Below are 15,854 nucleotides of genomic sequence, written 5' to 3' on the forward strand. Positions count from 1 at the left end.
TGATATATGTTTAAAACTACATAATATTACAGTGTGTTATGTAATGGAATATAGGAAAACAAATGTCGCATGTTCTCTCTTATTTATGGATCATAGCTCAGAACCTTTACATGTGAGTGACCACGGATAGCAGGAAAGAAAATGAGAGCTTGGAACTTAAGAACAAGAAAAGTGAAGTGGGAAAATTAACTGGGGTTTTCATTGGGAAGGGGAAGGGTAATACGAGAGAGAGAGAGAGAGAGAGAGAGAGAGAGAGAGAGAGAGAGAGAGAGAGATATGTAGAATGGATATAGATATTTTTAATACCCAGGAAATTGTATTTTTTATGTTTATTTAAAATTATATACCATATATAAATGTATGTATACATATAGTTAAAATGAAGCTATGCTACTTGGGATGACAATGCACCGCCCCCCCTACCCCCCAAGAAAAACCCACAGATCATCTAACAGAACCCTTAATTGCAGTAATGGGAGATTTCTTTTACCGTTTGTCAGTCAGCAGAGCCGAAGGGGTTCCCAAAAACCATATAGGTTATACCTACTGTCCTTGGTTGCCTCCCACAACTAAAATGAGGGTTCCTATTGCTGAAGACAACACGCACTTTGGACACAGGAATTGGACGCATTTAGTGAAATCCGTGCCAGAATCCTCCTCCCTGATGACTACCTCTTATATAGCAACAGGAGTTACACTACCTGCCAATGGAGAAAAGCAATCCATACTCCTAGCCACGTCATGGGTAGGGGGTTGTGGACTCTCAGTGAGAATGTATTGTACAGCTTCCAAATGCATCCGGAATCCTTGTTCTTATAGCCACAGATACGCGTAGTTCTCACTTCTCATAAAAGGGACTTCCCTCTTGCAACAAACATGCACACTTATACCCATAAACACAGGCAGACACAGATATGCAAAATAAAAACATTGGATGCACTGTAGTAGACAAAGAAAAAGCTGAAGGATGCCTGATGACAAATGCTGGGGCAGCATCCAGGGTGGAATCCTGAGAGACGAAAAGCATCTTGGGTAAAAACTGAGGAATCCAAATAAAAAACCAACTTCAATTAATACCGAGCCACCAATGCTGGCTGATATTTTAAATATAAAAATGGTTTTATTGTAGCAAACCCAGAAATCAAAATATCACACAGATAGATTAAGGTAACCACCCACGCAAATACTTGCCAGTCCCAAACTGTACACTGCACAGTGCATGTCTACACAGGTGGAGTTGAGCACACTACAGCCACATGGCTTCACTGACTGTTCCACATGTTCACTATGAGTTACATGAAGTACATATGTATGCATTTATACAATGCAAAGAGAACAGAAAGACAGGGTTAAAATTAGAAAAACAATTAGCTTTCTAACTTCACGAATCTTGTGCCCTTCACCCTGCCCCTACTCATCACCTGATGTTACCCTTTCTTACTCTGCATTTAGCGGAGACTAATAATACAATTCATCTCATTGCAGAGATGCCCCCGCCCATGGTTTCCCTTTTCTCTGCAGGATCTCTGATAGAGAAAATTCAAAAGCATTCGAGGAACAGAGTTAAAGTAAGCATTGGCATACTTTTAACCGACTATTTTTTTTAATTTTGTGGTTCCTCTAATCTCTTCCTCCCTACTCCACCCTGACCCCTTCCAACACCCCAACACCAGGTATGAGAGAAAGAAGGTTAGTGAGGAGAGGGGGTGTAGTCGTCCTTAGCTGCTTCCTGCTGTTTAGGATCCTTGGGTTCTTTGGGGCAAGTCCAACCCTCTTTTCAGGAAACCTCCAACTTCCCATCTCACTGCATCGACAGCAACCAGGAGCACCAGGGGAAGCACCAGCAGCTTCTTTCTTGGAGGCCCCAGTCTCCCTTTGCATCTGGCTTTTATCCCCACTGACAGACCACCAGCCTGCAGGAGGGAGTTCACAGCTGACAAACATCATGTGCCCTCTCAGGAAGCACCTATCAGCTGTGGACAAACTGGAGCAGCTCCCATATCTCACACCTGACATTAACACACACACACACACACACACACACACACACACACACACACACACACACACCATGTTAACATAAAAACCAAAACTTTCACAACAGTAAGCTTCAGTGAAATTTACATCTGCCATTATCTAACCAAACCCAAGGCAAATAAGTCGCCCTTCCCACTGTTCTTTCAGCTCCTGAGGAGTCTCTGTGGATGTAAGGCTTCCCTGGCTCCCGCAGTGGCTCCTCGCAGCTGCTTGGTTTAGGCACTGCACAATTTTCTTTCATTCACCTCCATAGTTTTCCATCATATGTAGCTGTCTTCTGCTTGTCGACATCCGTGGGTACTGTTTTGTTTCTCTAGGGCCTCTGAGATTCCTATTTCTGCTCCCCAATCTATCTAATTTAATAATGCTATTTCTTTACTGAATTATTTATTCTCTAGTCTTTCTTGTGTCAACCCACAGTTTGGCACAGAGAGGACACAGGAGTCTTGTGATGTCTCAGTTCTTCTAGCCCAGTTTTTTCAGCTCTGGTCTTTTTCCCCTGATTACACACTTTGTTAGTATTGCTTTTGGTATTTAGTTTCTATACAAAATACACAAGCCTGTACAGCATGATTTGTAATCTTCACACAATCATGGTGTCAATCATATCTTTCTTTAGCCGTCTAGAGAAAAATGTGGTTCTAATATTCCCTGCAGGATTTTCTTCCTTCTTTGTGCATTTTCTCTTTTTTTATATAATATTTGAAATGCAGGATTACCTAACAAAAGAAAACATGTAGGTATGTATAAAAATTGCCATTTTATGAAAAATATAAACTTATTAAAACACATAAAGTAAGAAGTATAAGTAAAAGTTCAAGGTTAATAATTCACAAGTTGTTATATTAATTACCAGAGAATGAGATTAATCCAGGTAGTCAACATCTCTATACTATAAATAACCACTGTATTTTAAGGGATGTAAGATAAAGTTTAATTTTTTTCCTGTGGAAAGCCCATTGTCTGTGGTTGCCTACTATAAGATAAAATAAATAAATAGAAATTGATAACCATAAAGTCAGGATGAGTAAGACAGCACTACATTAAACAATGGGTGGTTTATGGGATGGCACGGCTGGGGAGTGGTGTGGAGCTGCTGAGTAGAAAGCTTCTGCAGACAGCTATCCGGTCACAGAGGAGCTGCCTCACTGGCTGGTGGATGCTCAGGTGCCACAACAAAGACAGGAGGACTCCTGTCCTCACAGACAAAGTGAAGCTACGGTTGCTTTCTCTGCTCTTCCCCGTCCTTCTCCCAACTCTCACTGTTCCCTAGTTACAAGTACATGCTAGTCTCACCTCCTAAAATTAGCACCTTAGCACCCCATGTTCCATTTGCTTTGTTGCTGTTGCTGTTGCTTATTTATTCATTTCAGAAGTATTTACTGGTCCAGCCACCACCATCAACCCAGAGGAATGTCCCCATTGTGTTATTGTAGTCTGCACTTACTCAAAACCATACTTTCACTTCTCCTCTTTTTCTAGTAATGATTGGCTTATGCTGCACTGTTTATCTTGGTAGCAGCCTTTTATAAAGAGAACATGCATCCCATATGGTTCACCCATTTTACATATAACAGAGTTGTTTCCCAATATATTTACATACTTGTGCAGCTACGAACACATAGATGTCAGGGCTCACACGAGTTGTTTTGATCTGTCAGAGGTCAGCATAGCTGCTGGTGATCTAAGAATGAAAGAGAAGGCAGTTAGCTGGAGAAGGGAAACCAGCTGGCTTTCTGGGGCGATGACAGTAGTGTGCTCGGAACAAGGTCTAAAGTGCGAGAGAGAGAGAGAGAGAGAGAGAGAGAGAGAGAGAGAGAGAGAGAGAGAGAGAGAGAGAGAACTGACACAGTCAGAGTCTCACTCGGTGATGTACACGGACGGGATTATATACAGTCTTCATAAAGCAGATATCGCAAATGGCTACCACATGAATGAACTGGAACATGCTACGTAAAGTGAAAGACGCCAGCAAAGAAAAAAACTCCGCATGATCTCATCTATGGAGGCTCGGAGGACTTAAACACGTAGGAGTGGAGGCTACTAGGACTGGGAAGACGGGACAGCGGGGAGTTGTTAGGCAGAGAAGTAGCTTTATTGAATGACTTTTTAGAGTCTAATATACATAATAGTCATTAATCCCAATAGTATTTTACTCTATGCTGAAAATTTACTAGATGATTTCATGTTGCCTTTGCCGGGACCAAAAAAAATGGAAGAACGATAAGGTGACTGTGTGGATGGATCCACTTCACTTCTGTAATCTCTATATGAAATATATGTAGATGAAAACCTACTGCTCTGCACACTAAATATACAAAACATTTATTTATAAACAGCATGCAATTAAATAGTATGCAAAGAATTTCAAAAGAGAAAGAGCCATTTTCAAGTTTTAACAATTTATTTCCCAAAGAAAGGAAATTTACTAGACCACCAACACCTAAGTTCTCTGCATGTGTTCCTTGGTCTCCAGGTCGCTCTGTCCCAGTAGCACTTTCCCATGGGGCCATTTTTCTTTACTGTTCTCTGTTTCGTCCACCTGGTAGAAGATGGCATTTTATAGATGTGTCTGTCTTCACATTGTTGTTTCTTCTATGTCAGAATTCATCGTTCATTGCTCAAATAGTAATAGATACTAAGCATAAATCTCTATCCCAATCCTATCTCTTTGTTGGCTTTTCTGCACTTGTCTATGCACTGAATGTTTTGGTCTCTGGGGGGGGGGTGTTTCTTTATTTACTGACATCATTAATTTACTCCTTTGGTTATCCATGAAAAAAAAATCCCTGAATTTTCACAGGCAACCTTGGGGAAATAATATGTAAATTCAGAATTAGAGAATAATAAAGCATTTTTGAATACTTTATTCTGTATGAGGCTGAGAAATGTGATAATAATAACTGTTTCAGACATTCAAAATGAGAAAGAACACATATTGAAATAACAAATATTTAATGTGGCATTGGCGAAGACAATGTACCACAAAAGTAATAAAGATGCTGAGATCTAATTCTTCTAATAGGTCAGGAGGCCGGAGCACCAATGATGGGAGGCACAGAGGAGAATGGGCATCCTCTAAGGAAACAGTCAGGGTCATGAAAGAGCAGGCAATCTTCAGAGAAGAAGCAAGATCGATTGAAGGGCTGAAACTTGATAATTCTCAGACTCATCGTTGTATACGTGTTGCAACCTAGCACCTCAGGCCGATGGGCTCCCATCCCAGGTCTCAGACACACAGGCTCCACCCTGTATATTAGTCCCAGAGGTTCTTGCCAGTCTTTAGACTCCCGACTACATTTCAGGTCTACAAGTTCTCACCCCACATTCCAGGCTCAGAGTCTCACCCTGTGTCTGAGGTCTGCAGCTTCTCACCTCACATCTCAGGTCCAGAGGCTCCTGAATACATCGCAGGTTCTCACACTGTGTCTCGGGCTCACAGATTCTCCCCCTCTTAGGTCCATGGGTTCCCACTGCCCACATCAGATAAACATGCATGCAGGTTCCTACCCAACATCTCAGATTCCTTCAGAGCTGGTGATGACTGTTAGCCCAGAGACCTAGTAGGGAGGGACATCCAACCCTGTGAGACTTGGAAGCAGTCTCCTTCTCAGCTCTCACTCCTCAGCTCTCAGTCTTTTGATCTCACTATATAAGTCTCTTGACTCTTTACTCAAGCATTGAGACTAGAACCCAATATTGTCACCTAGTCTAACTCGTCTGTCCACTGTTAACCAAAATGGAGATTCTTTTAAGGAAGCAGTCAGGCATCCTACAATCTTAGTGATCAATAATGTTACCTGTAACAATTTAGAATATACCCATATGTTCATTAACGCTGTGTTTAAAAAGTAAGGTACAACCACTTGGGAAAAAATATAAGCAAGACCCAGTGCCCTACTTCTCAGGGACAGACATGGAGTAGGGTGCCAGTTTGAAGCATCATCATCATGCAAAAAGGCACAGCTTTGTGTCACCACACACTCACCAGGCTCAGAAGCACTTGTGTGAATTAAGTGACAGGAATTAAGTCCTCCTGTCAACAGCTAATGAAACATGGATGTCCTTTTCCAAAATTTACTGTTGTCAGACATCTTGGGAGTCGATCCCCTGACCCCAGTGGATTTCTTCATATGACTACAGCCTCATGATTATGCCATAAACTCATTTCACCCAAGCTCCCTCCCATGACACCCCCAAGCCACAGGAATAAGGTGATGACTGGTGCTACCTCTTGTGAGCCAAAAAACATTTGAACTATTCTTTAGGTAGTAATTGATAACTAAAGGCCTCCATAGCAGCTTCATGTCAAAACGTGTCATTTATGGAGTATTTATTCCTTCTATCCCCTGCTGCCACCTAAGCAAACTTGAATCACCTTGGTATTATCCTAACACTTTAGGAAATAAGTGGGATTACAGAATCCTGAAATGACATTTTGAATGTCAATTCCTGTGTCAACTCTAGGTACCACATTTTTCGCTGTTTACAGAACAAAGAGAAAGGCTGTGAGTGCACTTAACTAAACAATGACAACAAAACATTTATAGAGATATACCAAGGGTTAAGTGATGCAGAAGAAATGTTTATGCATCTAGGAACTAAGTCAGAGCAATCCTTTATTTCTGCAGAACACAAAAAATTAAAACTGTGGTCCAAAGTAAACCATGTCTATGAGAAGGGAAAAGATGCTTACAGGCAGTCTGATGTCTAATTTTCCTCTCACTTTCTCAAAACCTTCTGTAACATTCCATTGAACAAAACCAACTAGAAGCCATATCTACAGCCAAGAAACTGATGAAGTAGCCAACACCTGTTTCTCACAGATCTGGTGCCTGTGAAGCTCAGAACTGAGAAGAGCAGAACCAAGATTGACAGACGTGTAAAGCGGTGTCTGGTGAGGAGATGTGTAAAGCGGTGTCTGGCGAGGGCTCCCCCCCTTCTGTGGCCCAGTTCTGCCCTCATGACTTAACCACTTTCTGTGACCTTGCCTCTTTATAGTTCCACATGAGGAAATATAGTTGCACACGCCTAGTTTAAGTTCCCTCACTGAACCTCCACAGTCAGTACCGTAATAAAGAGGGAGCATGGATTGGCTGCTTGATACAAGATAGATCCACTCAGTATCGCCATTTCACACAGATATAAGCAGAAAGGGGAAAAAATACAACCTTGCTTACAGAATTTTAGGTGGAAGATGTAAACCTATTTACATCTAATTCCATCTAATTTCAGATGGAAAAAAAAATCCAACAGTAATTGGTTGCTGTTTTATGTGTTCATGTTTTTTATGTAGTTAAGAATATGCAAACAGCAAACAATAAAAATAAATAAAATTAGTACCACACCCCAGATTTCTCAGGATGTTTTCTTATGTATGAGTTCTTTGTAACAACATGTTTATTATCTAAGACCCAAGCATACACAAAGATAAAAAGCCTTGAATTTGGTCATTTCACAGTTTCTACTGAATATCATTAGTTGAATTGCATACCTCATAAAATATTTTATTTTCCCCTCTTCTTTGATATCCTGAAGATTTACTTCTCCCAATAAGACTGGGAAGTTTCTAAGTTGCTGCTTCTGCAGAGCAAGTGATGGGTGTGCCCTGGATATGAGCAGCATTTTTTATTCCTGCCTCCCCCTTTGAGCCCTTACCCATACATAAACCATAATGGGATAGTCTCAAGAGAGAAACGAGACTCTGAAACATCAAAAAGCCCTTTTGATCTGGAGAGTACTTTAGTAGCATAGCACATAACATCTTTAATTGCCTAAAGGAACAAAAAGGAAGCAAGGCTAAGCAGAAAGGTTTGTAAATGTTCCCAGTCCAGTTAGGGATGGCAACATCACCTTTTCCTTCACTGTGCTGATGCCAGATAGTGAACTTGCATATCTAAAATCTACAGAGAGCTGAAGAACCATCACCTACGTTTTGACTGATAAGAAACGTTTACTAAGAGAGCTGGTTCTGGGCTGAATCGAGATCCCATATCTGAGTTTTAATTCCTTTACTTACTTCAAAAACCAATCTTCTTTAGCATTGACCCTCTGGAAGTTCATACCTTTCATTTTGTGAAAAAGATATTCTGATATCTCCAGTGCTTTTATTTCTTCATAATATTCTGAACCTTAACTTTACTCAGAATGTATGAACACCAAATCTACACTGGCTGCTGGATTGGTGGGCCCCTGACTTAATGGTTTTACTATAGAAACATAATAAAAATTCAAGGTGATAAGAAAGGTGTAAACTCTGTTCAAAGAACATTACAAGCAGATTAGAAAAAAAGAAACAAGAAACACATATAAAAGAGGTGATGTAGGGAAAACCTGCTGAGGGCTTGGAAGTTAAAAGTGCTCTCAATTTTGACTCCTGAAAGCTGTCCTGTTATCCTGACACCTGTGTCCATGTACACACATGCACAAGCATGTACACACACACACACACACACACACACACACACACACACTTAAAAATTAAATATATAAATTTTTTAAAAGAGAAAAAAGTCCTGGAAATTAGCCACACCATGGATTTTTTGTGTACCTAACTACTGTCTATACTTTAACATACATGATCATATTTTCCTTCAAGGCAATCTAACTTGATAAATGTAAGTTCAATAAGTTATTTATCCCGAAGTCATAACACTGCCAGTGAGAGTGCAGTGAGCGTGCTGAGGAAAGAATGGTTTCTAAAGACAGAACCAAAAGGAAGGGCATGCAATTAAAAACAGAGTTAAGTGCAGGGCTTGGTGCTCCTTGGGTATTTTATTTAATAATGCTGAAAATGATTCTACCACACCACCACCACCACCACCACTTTACATCTCTATTGTGGACTAATCATCCCTAACACTCATCCACAGAATAGTCCATCTGACGTGCAACAAATACACATTCTCCTCACGATCACACGAGGTATTCTGTAAAATACAACATGTCAATCGAGAAAACACCTCTCAAGTCCTTTAAAATTAATATTCATCAAGGCTAACAGAGAGGGGGGACTTAAATAAAAGCATATTTAAAGGAAAGACATCAGAGTTGATGTTACAGAAATGGAAAAGACCGTGATAGATCAGCACGGACAACTGCTTGGCATCACACTGAATAATCTAGAAGCAAACGACAAATTCCTGGATATATACAACCTGAGCCTGGAACACATAAAATATAAAGTCTCAAAACAAGCAAGAGTTAGTCTTCAGGATCTGGGACTTTGCTATTGAATTTCTTCAAGAATCAATAATAATAATTCACAAACACATCTAAAAATTGAAGAAAAAGAAATACTGTTAATTTCATTTTATGGGGCCAGCATTACCTTGCAAGAAACAGTAGAATCAACATTTCACATATCAGATTTTTGATAAGCAGAGATGTTTGAGTCCTCCACAGAACACTGGCAAACTGATTTCCAGAGCCTAACAAACAGCTGTTCACTGTTATTAAATGGCATGTTCCCAGGGATGTAAGTTAGTTCAAAAAGGGAAATTTGTAAGTTATATTAATATCTTCATTATATCTATGTGTTATATATTGATACAAATATATAATAATATATTATTATAAGAAGAGTAAAATTCAATATAGTGATTTCATCAACACACACACACACACACACACACACACACACACACTTACCAAAATGCAACATCCTTTTGTTGAATTGTAAGCAAACTGTACATACAAGAAATATGCTTCAACTCAACAAAGGCCAGAATTACAGATTCAGAAATAACACCACATACTCTAATGAAGGTGGAGAGCGTATGCCTAAGAACAAGATAAGGCTGCACAGTAGTGTCCTTCTATTCAAAACAACGTGCACAGTCCCAGCCGAACATCTACAAGTAGAACAAAAATCAGTGCATTCAAACTGAAAAATAAAAAACAAGAAGTTAAATTGCCCATGTTTTCCAGACAATGTGATTTTATTTATGGAAAGACCTAAAGATTTCAAGAAAGATCTTTTAGAACTAATCAATCAATTCAATATTAGGGTACACAACCAACATGTAAAAAAAAATAGTATCATTTCTATATTAACTAAGCAAAAAAATCAAGAAAATAATTTGATCTCATTGACTACAAAATACTGTCTATAAGTACTTATGGGTCTAATTGATAGAGGATCAATACTTGGAAAGGTCTCAGATAGTCATTAGGGGCTGAGAAGGTGATCCCATGGAGAAGCTTGCTCACTGTGCAAGCATGAGGATGTGAGTTCAACTCCCCGGAACCCACGTGAAAACAGGGGTCTCACTGCACAAACACTGGAGGTGGCAGGAGAGACAGCAGGAACTCAGGGCCTGTGGCTTGTTAGCCCAGCACAAGCAGCAAGTTTTCAGCTCAGTGATGCAGCCTTCCTTAAGACGATGGGGTGAGAGTGATGGAGGAAGACACGTACCATCTTCCTCTGGTCTCCTCACGGACGAGCACGCATGTACACCCACAGACTCGTGTGCACCCACTGCGTATGCATGCACACATGCATGCACACACACACACACACACCCCAAATAAATAAAATATGCTCATGTAAAAAAGCATAAAAAGTCAGAAATACGTGAAGAACATAGCATGCACATCTCAGAAAATTAATATTCTTAAAATGCCCATACTACCCATACTTAGCCAGAGATTACATTAATTCTATGAAAATATCAAATGACATTTTCACTAATATATAAAATCCAAATATAAAATTTGTAAGATTTAAATAATGGAAGAAATCTTAAGCATAAGAGAAAAACTGCAGATGTTACATGCCTTGGCATTAAGCAACATGTCAATTCTACTGTCCCCAGATTAACATTATACTACCATAGGAAATGCAAATTCTACCACAAAGGATATATGACCTTTATTAGATAAGCTTTTACCAAAAAGGTGAGAGGTAAAAAGTATTAACAAAGAGTTTTTTGTTTGTTTGTTTGTTTTGTTTTGTTTTGTTTTAAGCGGAGGACTCCTTGAATACTTAGGGGCAATAAAGCAATAGAGTCACTCTTGAAACTTGGACTGAGGTTCCAGAGATGTGCCAGATGACTCAGGGAGCAAACTAGCAGTACAATTAAATCAAGTCAGTGTGTGAAAAGATATCTGTAGTTCTATGTGCATTGTGCCAGTATTCACTGTGGCTAAGGCAGGGAATCAAAGTAATCATCAATTAACTGATAAATGCTAAAGAAACTGGAATAGAGAGACTGGAAGGACTTGACTCTGAGAAGCAGAGATGCCAAGGTCTGGAAAGGTGGCTCCGCGGTTAAGACACTTGTTACCACTTAGCAGACCTGATTATGGTTCCCAGTGCCGTACAATAGCTCGCAACTGCATACAACTATAGGTGCAGGAGACCCCACACTCTCTTCTGACACCTCCTGACACCAGGCACATATGTGGTACACATGCATGCATGGAAGGGTAGCACTAATGCACATAAAAATATCCTTTAAAAATTAAAAGAATGGAATTCTTCCCTTTGAATTTATAAAGGAGCTTGAGAATATTTAAGTGCCATAAACCAAACACGAAAACATTACACGGTCTCATCCAGATGTGACATCTAGAATTTTGATCTTGTAAACATAAAAATTAGACTAGTAATCTCCAGGGTTGAGGAATGAGTTAATGTTGAAAAGATGTTAATCACTGGATACACATCCTCAGGCAGTAGATTACACAATAGGTCTATTTTACAATATCATGACAATAATGCAACATTATGAAACTTTGCTGAGTAAATTTTAAATGTCCTCCTTGCAAAAAATGGCAATAGTCATTAGCTCAGTTTGTTGAGACTCTTGGGGATGTGTGCTTATTTAATTGTCCTTAGATTAATCCTTTGGTGATTTTCATTCAGAAAAATATATCTATTGAACTCAATATGTTTCAGGCACTCAGCTAAAAACTACATGCAAGAGTAATGATAAGATGAAGAAAGTTTAATCATTTCTACAAAATTATATTCAGTTGTTCTTTCTTTCTTCTCGTGTCTTTACTGGCTATTTTAACCAGGGCTGCCAGATGACTGACCTTTCTGGCTTTATTTAAGCCACAGGAGTTACTTTGGTAGAAAGAACTAAAATAATTTAATGACAACTGCTAATTTTATCATCTCATCTCCTGTAAGTTAATTATAAAGACAATGTTTAGGGGAAGATGAAGCTAATTGGCGGCCTTGGATGACATCAATAGTGTAATTTCCTTCACTGTTGCTGAAGCTGCCGTTTTCAGCTGGGCTATCTGCAGCCACCGAAATTCGGTCTTGTGGGTGTAATAGGAGTTCACACTCAAGACGGTGCAGGCCGTGCTCTCAGCAGAGGATGGACCTTAGGATCTCCCTGTGCTGTTTCTGAGTGCTCCCTCTGTGCCTGGCATTCCTTGGCTTGCAATTGTGTCACTCCAGATGTCCCTGCCATCACAGGTCGTGTCATCGTAGGGACACTGAAAACAATCAAATTCTAACTAGTTAAAACCGCACAACCTGTTTCCAACTACATCTGCAGTATATAGAAGGTAAAGTTCCGCTGATCTCCTTGAGAGAAGAACTCAGTGGTGTGGCTCGGCTGGCGGCACAGGAGGAACCCTGAGTGGCGGTGGGGTTGGCAGAGCCTCTCTGCAGGAGCCAAACCCCTCCTGTGTCCAGGTAAAAGTCATTATCTAAATAATGATAACTTCCTACTGCTTAAGGGCCAATGATGAAATGTGAAGAGGTCAGATGTAAACGTGTAGTTTGACAGATTTTGGAAGAGCATCCTGTATAAAGAGAGCAATTTTGCAATGTGAAGCTGGAGAAAATCATATCTTTGATTATTTTATGCCTATTTAATCTTATTCTAAAATTTTCTTTGAGTTATTTTATCTTAAACCTATAATTTAACAATTAGTTGACTTCTAAAATATATTCCTCTCGTCTTCATACACATTTTGTATTTATTACAACTTACTTCATCATATTCACACCTATTTGCAGGTATCAGATGATAGATGATAGCTGTTTTATAAACAGATGATAGATACGTTAGATATAGATAGATGATAGACACATAGATAAAAATATTTATTACATGTGTGTTGTGTGTATGTGTATGCATGTGCATGTGAATGTGTATAAGTGTGTTGGGAAACACTTTTGCCATGCAGGAAGGTGTGAGTACCAATGTTTACCTGTGGAACTGTTTCTCTACATGACTTTTTGAGATGGGGATCTCTCAATGAAAGCTGCCTGGTAAGAGAGCTTCTAAGACCCTCCTGTCTCTGTTTCCCATGTGCAGGCACACACTACCACACCTGGATTTTAAACGCTACTGGAGTTCCCACCTCAGGACCACATGCTTGGGCAACACGCATCTCCTTCACTGAGATATGTCCCCAGGACACACAGGGGACTTTGTCTGACTCCGCCTCCAGAACTCATCAAGCTACAGACGTCAGCCTGCGTCCACTGTTTACCTCACAGCTGTTCACTGACTATATGTGATGCACTCTCAGCACCAGTGCCACAATTATCCTTGAGAACTGGAAGTATCCTCTTATTAAATATGTAATATTTTCTGTAGCTCATAATTGGTGTAGCTATTGTCATGATTGGTTTTTAACAACAGGACACAAACCAGGATGTACCAGGAAAGAGAAAATTACAACTGAAGAATTCACTCTATCAGACTTGACTGTGGACATGATAATGGGACATTTGTTTTCTTTTTTATTTAAGATTTATTCAGATTACATCTCAATTGTTGTCCCCTCACCTGTATCTTCCTGTTCCCCTTCCCTTTTCCACTCTATTCCCCTCCCCTAGGCTTGTAACAGAAAGGGACCTCCTCCACCACCATATGATTACAGCCTATCAGGTCTCATCCTGGTAGCCTGCTTATCCCTTCCTCTGACTGTCACCAGGCCTCCCCACCAAGGGGAAATGGTCAAATAGGGGGCACTAGAGTCCATGTCAGAGTCAGTCATTGGGGCACTTTCTTAATTGCTAATTGTTGTCTGTGGGCATAGACCACTGTGGGTGGAGCTGCTTGGGCCTGGGCTTTCTGAGAGGCACCTGAGCAGGGGAAGCAAACCTTTAAGCAGCGTTCCATCATGGTCTCTGCTTCAGGCCCCAGCTTTGAGTTTCTCCCTTGACTGCCCTTTAAGTTAGACTGTAACCTATAAGGCGAAATAAGCCATATGCTTCCCAAGTTGCTGTTAGCCAGAGCATTTATCATAGCAACAAAGGAGCGAGTTATGGCAGAAATTATAACAATTAATACTTTCTAATTTTCAATTTTTGCATTTCGGCATTTTGCCTGCAAGTATATATGTGTCCTATGTGTATGTCCAGTACCTACAGAGGTCATAAAAGGTCATGGATTCCCTGGAACTGAAGCTATAGGCTGTTGTAAGTTGCCAAGTGGGTACTGGGAGTTGAACCTGTGTCCTATGGAATAGCGGACAGTTCTCTTAACGGCTGAGCCGTGTTGCCAGGCTCCACACTCAGTATAATTTTAGGGAATGGGAAGAGTATGATTAGTGATGAGTTATAAATGAGAAGGGTGCATTTTATTCACTACACTGAGTGAGTCACAAAGATTTTAGTGTATTGTAAAATTTATGGTGTGAGTAAAATGCATGGCCCAGTATTTAAAGACATACACATGATGATTTATATACCTGCTTTGTAAATTTTTATACATAGAAAATATGTGAGTATGTATATCCTTTTGTTATGCATTTTCAAAGATATTTATGTTTTTTTAAAAATATCTACCTTGAAAGCAAACCATCAAAAAAGGCTTCTAGCTTTGCTTTCAAAAATACAAAGGACAAAATGACACCCAAGAAAGACTCTAGGTCTATCAGTGACTCATAGTAAAACCTGTGGCTTTACTTATCTCAGGTGTTCAGGGAGGTTCTGAAATATACTCCTTTTGATTTCCCATGGTTTTTTTTATATTTATATTGGATCTTTTAAAGTTTCATACATGTTTAATCATATTCCCTGCACTTCTCTAACACTGTGTCCTGTTTTTTGTTTCTTTGTGTGTTTGTTTGTTTGTTTGTTTTAACCGTCAAGACTGATTTGTGCTGCGAAAATATTCTTCTTTGTGTGGTTTTGTTCTGGGGTGTGGTTGACTTTCAAGGAATTATACTTTTAGTAAAACCGATCTCCCTCTCTCCCAGCAGCTACTAAGTCCCACTAGTGCCACAGTTACAAATAGTGCTTTTGTGCCCAACACTGCGATCTCCATGTTTCTATTTTGTCACCCGTGGGCTTGCACAGGCATTATGCATGTTGTCATGCCCGTTGGGTGTTCATTTACACACTCTTCTTGCTGTGTCCAAAGCATGACGTTTCCTTGTAGTCCTCGGCCACCTTTGGCTCCTCTACTCTTTCTCCCTCGTCTTTGCTATGATCACTGAGGATTGAGAGGGAGTGTGTGCTCCATACGTGCCCTTCAGGAGGGAGCATTCTTTTGTCTCAGATTCTCTGCAACTTGAACAGTGGTGGATTTTTTTGTTAGTTGCCATCCACTTCAGTTCTTCAAAGAAGGGCTGAAGGACTCACAGCGCTGTGAGGATGAGGAGTCAGCTTAACAAGAAGGTTACTTCAACACAGTAGTAGAAGATTCTCTTCTTCAGCCTATTGCCTTTCTGGCCTCACACCCGTAGCCTGGGGTGGTATGTGTTTCACCTTGTGGAGTGGGCCTTAAATACAGTCAAAATGTTTCGATTATTCCCATGCAGTTTATGCAACTACTGTATCAGTGGATGTGCCTGGCTGTACCTCACTGGGTTCATAACTAAGTGTGATTATTCCTTTC

The sequence above is a fragment of the Acomys minous genome (genome assembly GCF_964271855.1).
Source record: "Acomys minous genome assembly, chromosome: 4".
Lineage (NCBI taxonomy): Eukaryota > Metazoa > Chordata > Mammalia > Rodentia > Muridae > Acomys > Acomys minous.